We start from the raw sequence: 6,000 nt of genomic DNA, 5'->3' as shown, positions 1-6,000 counted from the left end.
AGAGAATTACTATCCTCTTAGGGCATTCACTCTCGTCCCAAGTTAGTTGAACTTTCTAGGCTCTACGTTTCGTGACTTTGACTGAGGGGTAGTCTATTTTATTCATTGATTGATTTTTACTTTATAATATTGCATTTTGCAGATACTAAAATGCACCCATTTTAAGTGTACAGTTTGATGAGCTTTGACAATGACATCCTTATAATCATCACCATAATTAAGATATAGAACTTTTCTGTCACCACCATCAATCACCCTGTGTTCCCTCATAACTCTGCAATCAACTCCAAACCCTGCTCAGGAAACTGCTGATCTAACTTGTTACTATGGATTAGTTACTCTGCCTGTTCAAGAACTTCATATAAATATAATCATACAGCACACATTCTTTTGCATCTGGCTTCTTTGGCTCAAGATGTGTTTGAGATTCATCAACGTTGTTTTGTTACATGTACAAGTAATTTGTTACTTTTTATTGCTGGATAAATTGTATGACTATTACATAAATTGTTTATCTGTTCATCTGTAAATGGATGATTGGGTTGTTTCCAGTTTGGAGCTATTATGATTTAAGCTGCTATGAACATGTGTATGAGTCTGTGTATGAATCTTTTTGTAGGCATAGGTTTTCATTTCTCTTGGGTAAACACCTAAGACTGAGGCATGGAAGTATATGCTTAATTTATATATATATAGACAGATATAGATATAGATATACATATATAGATATACATATATAGATATACATATATACATATATACACACATATATACGCATATGTATACATGTATATATATATATGCGTATATATGTGTGTGTGTGTATATATATATATAATGACAAATTGTTTTCCAAAGCAATTATCGTATTTTACATGCCCAACAGCAGTGTATGAGAATTCTAGTTTCTCCACATTCTTTTCAATACTTAATATATCAATCTTTTTTCATTTTCACGAGGTTTGTAGTAGTATCTCATTATGGTTTTAATTTACAATTCCCTAATGATTAATGATGTCTTTATATCTTTTTTTTTCATGTCCTTACTGGCCATTGTATATATTTTTGTGAAATATCTGTTCAAATCTTTTGTCCACTTTTTTGCTGTCATTTTTCTTATATTTAAGTTGTGAGAGTTTTTTACATGTCCTGGATACAAGTCCTTTTTCAGATCTCTCTCTCTCTCTCTCTCTCTCTCTCTATATATATATATATATATATATGTATATATATATATATATATATATATATATCAGATAGTTTCTTCTGATCTGTGATTTGCTTTTTCAGTTTCTTAGTAGTGTCTTTGGAAGTACAAAAGTTTTTAATTTTAATCAAGTCCAATTTATCATTTTTTATGGGTAGGGTTATATTCTATCTACAAAATCTTTGCCTACCCTCAAATCTTGAAAATCTTGAAATTTTTTCTATGTTTCCTTCTAGAAATTTCATGTGTTTAGATTTTGCTCAGGGTCTATGATCCACTTTGAATTTATTTTTGCATACAGTTTGAGTTAGGGGTCAAGGCCAATTTTTTCTCTATTTAAACACCCAGGTGTCCCAGTGCTATCTATTGACAGCAGTTTCCTTTCCACATAAAATTACCTTGGCACCCTTATGAAAAATCAATTGACTCTGTAAATGTTGGTCTATTTCTGAACTCTTTGTTCCATTCCATTGATCTATTTGTTTATCCTTATACCAAGGCCACACACCGTCTGGGTTTTGTAGCTTTCAAGTAAAGCTTGAAATCAGGAAAGAAGTCCTCCATATTTGTTTTTCTTTTTAAGAATTATTTTGGCAATTCTAAGTGTTTTACATTTCTGTATCGCTATTAGAATCCATTTGTCAATTTCTACAAAGAAGTCCTGGGACTTCCATTGAGCTTCTATTGAATCCATAGATCAGTTTGGGGAGAATGGACAACTTAATAATATGAGTTTTCTAGTTCAAGAATATAGTATCTTTCCTTTTTATTCTTTTTAAATTTCTCTTAACAATCTGTTGTAGTTTTCAATGTACAGATATTGCACGTGATGCTAAATTTTTCCCTAAGTATTTCAGGCAGCCTATGTTAGAAGTTGACTACTGCAGAAAGCAATCTCACCTATTATTTATTAGTTTTATTAGTTTAATTTCTAGAATAACAATTTCTTCAAACTAGTGGTAGTGAGGAGGGGTGGGAATGGGAAGAAGTAATTTCCAACTAAACCATTTCCTGTTATAGTTCCTGGCCATATTAGAAAAAAAATATCTCAATGAAACTTCATTCTGCCCCACTTGCAAGAATGTCAATGTATTCACACACAACGGAGATTGTAGATTTAGACCAGTCTCCCAGGTGTCAATAATGAAGGCACTTAACAAGATAATTAGATTTTTGAAGTTGAAAGCAGCTGCTTTATGCATTATCCAGTCTATAGACCTATGTAGACCGATTATCTGAAAATTATCTAATTGATCACAATAGTGGGCACTTGGAAATTTTTTCCTGGATATTCCTTTTAGCAGAATTCCCATGCTTTAGTTCGAATCAGCAATAACATTTGTGCAATTACAGAGCACTAGTAGGTGGCCTAAAAATTAAAACTAGAGGGAAATGTTTATCAGCAGTTTTACCTAGATGGACAAAAATCTCTTGAAACACTTTTGGGAAATCTAACTACCTCACTGATCTTTTTGCTTTCCACACAAAAATATTGATGATAAAGAGTAAACTAACTTCCTGAACCATTAAATATTACGTTATTTCTTGCACCAAATTCCCTGATGGATATTTTATAGATTTTCCTTAATTTAAAAAGTAGATTATTATAGATTCCTGAAATAATTATATTATAAATATAATAATAACAGATTAACTTACAGATAAACTCTTCTATTTGTAATATCAATTTTCCTCATAACCATCAATTTAGATAAAGAGGGATTAAGTGCTATTATCAATAAGGAAACAAAATCTAAAGAAAAATCAAAGAACAGTCTAAGATATTATATAAAGGTCTAGTTCTATGCCTTTTCTTCCTTCCCTTTCTTCCTCCTCTCTTTTATATTTGGGGCTTTAAAGGAAACACTCAGAAACCACAAATATTCAAAAACACCACTAATAATAATAGTTATATTAACTGCTCAGTGTCAGGTATAAACATTGCAATTCTATAACATCCAGACATCTGCAAGGTATTATTGTTTCCACTTTACAGACAAAAAAACTGGAGCTCACAGAGTATCAGTAAGCTTTCCCAAGGCCACATGACCAAATCATAGAGATGGGATTCAAATCACAGAACCAAATCTCTATTACAGAGATTCCTCCAAAACTAAAATATTTATTTTTTAGGGGGCCAGGTGGACTCATGTCTTGTTAGGGAGACCACTTCATAGTCAGTGTAGAGGCCTGACCACTCCACTGTACATCTGAAGCTGATGTTGAATAATAATGTATGTCAACTATAATTATATATACATATAGTCATAGGACGTGGAGTAGAGAGTAGGAATGGAGTCAATGGAATTGTAATAGATAAGTATGATATTGGGGGTGGGAGGGCAGTAGATGGGGAGGGGTGTTGTTTCTGTGCGAAGGGTGAAAAGCATAACTATTGCAATGTTCTGTACACCTGAAACTAACAATAAAAAATAAATTAATTAAAAAAATTTTGTTTAATTTGACCAAAGTATATAGTTTAACAGATCTTTCAACCTGCATCCTGTGGGAAAACATATAGGTATTTTCTCTCACAAAAAAAGGCAACATTGCATCAAGGAAAGAGCATGAAACTAGGAGATTGGAAGAGCTAGATTAGATCTAAACCTAGACAGGAAATTGTCACAAAATCGAAGGAACCTCTTTAAACATGTTTCTTGATGAGTAAATGCAGATGTTAGACTTCTTGCTTTCTAAAGTCTAGATTCTACCACACACACACACCCGCCCCCGGAAAAAACTTTGTGTCTATTATTATAGGGGTAATATTCTTTTCTCTTTTGATTTTCTACATAAGTGATCTTTTCAACCATGGATGTCTTTAGAAACATCCATGGACATATAAGGAAGCCAGAATTCATCAAGGCAGGTGTCACACTTTCCTGGGTGACCTCTGTGGGCTGAAACCCCCAGGAGGTAGATAGAAAAATGAGCATGTATCAGTACTTGTGCATGAGGGCTCAGGAGAGCCCACATTGTCCATGACCCCATAGAGACTTGGAATCTAAATAGTGTGGCTGCTATGGATCAGAACTTGAAGACTGAAGGCTGTCAGCTCCATCATGGGCACCATCAGGTTTAAGTCCAAATAGTCAGATGAGACCAGTTGAACTTTAGCAGTTCCCAATTCAAAGCAGCCTGGCCCAGCCACTCCAGTTGTGCCCAGGCAGCATCCATAGGACTACCTGTGGACCTTTCTACCTGTTCTCCTCTGCTGCCACAAATGCTCATTGAAACCACCTTAATGCCCCCACATGCCATGTTGGACAAGGAAAGGGGGATGGTTATAAAACCTTTATGCCTAGTAATTTAAAAGGAGCAAGGTCATTTCAAAAAGGCTATTATTCCAACCCTGATTCAAATTTTGAAGCCTGGATATGTAAACCAAAAGGGGAAATATAGACATAAAGGGTCAGAGATAGTTCCCACTGGCAAATCTAAGAAATCCCCACCAGTCATCAGGGTGGAACTCATGAGGAAAATCAGAAGAAACAGGTGCTACATTTTCTTTACACATCTGAGTGTAGTGTGAATGATTTTGTGACTTCACACACTTTTGTAATTTAAGTTCATTACAACAAGCTAAAAATGGACAAACAAAATAAGGAGTCACCCTTTTCACCTAATCACATTTAGCTCAAGTGTTTTTCTGAGAATATAGCATGTTCAGCCTTTCTTAGGATTGTTCATAAAGAAAGCTCATGAAAGTTAAAGGAGTTTGGGTGACCATTTACTTCCATCGGTGAAAGCGTCCATAGGATTTCCATTTAATGAAACCTTACATTAACTTGAGTTTTTAGTTTCAATCTGATTGTCAACATGGAGGAAAAAGAAAAGCTCACATCAGAGAAGTAATACAATCTGAAAATTAAACATCAAGGGAAAACGCTATTTCTAAAAGTGTGACCTTTACTGTCAATCAGAATTTTGCTCCTGAGTGTAAAACGAGAGGGAAAAAAAGTAGCTCTGTGGCGAATTGCCAAGGGAGTTGCCTTTATTCTGCCAAGTCCTGCAGATGCTTCTTTTACACAGAGACTTCCATCTCATGCTTGCATTTGTTTATTTCCAAGCACACAACCCTCAGCCAGGCATGGAAACTGGGACTTTGTTGATAAACTGAATATAAATTTAAAATTACTTCATCTTCTTTAAAATTTCAAACCAAGCTGGAAAAATAGAACCATGTACTTCCCTTCCTATTTTTAACCTCAACTTTGAAACTTCTGTTAAATCAATGTAAAACCAATTAATGACATTTGTTACTAAGTGACCCAAGAAATCAGGAAGAAACTAATGTAGATTTTGAAACAAAGTGTTAAATGCTTATGAAACATTTCAATATAAATCCTTGTACTGTCATGCAAATAATTCATTTCGAAGGCTATTTGTCTTAAGGAAGACATATTTCAGAAATGGATCCAGAAATAGCTGTGGATACCCTTATATATCTTGTTTCAATGTATCAGTGCTCTACTTTTTTATTTAATTCAATGACTGTTTATTGTTCATTATGTACTGGACCCTATGTTTAGGCACCCAAGATACAAAGATACACCATGGCATCTTGTAAAGGCTGTGTTCTCTCTGAAGGCAGAGGGAAAATTAGGAGTCTTTTGCAATAGATAAAGGCCTATGGAGGCAACAAGGGTGCCAATGTGGCGCGGGGAGCGGGGGTTGGAGACAAATTTGAGAAGTAGGATCAATAGAATTTGTTGTCAAATTGGATGTATGACAAACGAAAATTGAGAGATAGCTCCCTGGTTTCCAATTTGGGGATAGGGTGATTCCATTCA

This window comes from Hipposideros armiger, unplaced genomic scaffold, assembly GCF_001890085.2.
Source record: "Hipposideros armiger isolate ML-2016 unplaced genomic scaffold, ASM189008v1 scaffold_413, whole genome shotgun sequence".
NCBI classification, from domain to species: Eukaryota; Metazoa; Chordata; class Mammalia; order Chiroptera; family Hipposideridae; genus Hipposideros; species Hipposideros armiger.
This window is presented reverse-complemented; position numbering follows the sequence as displayed.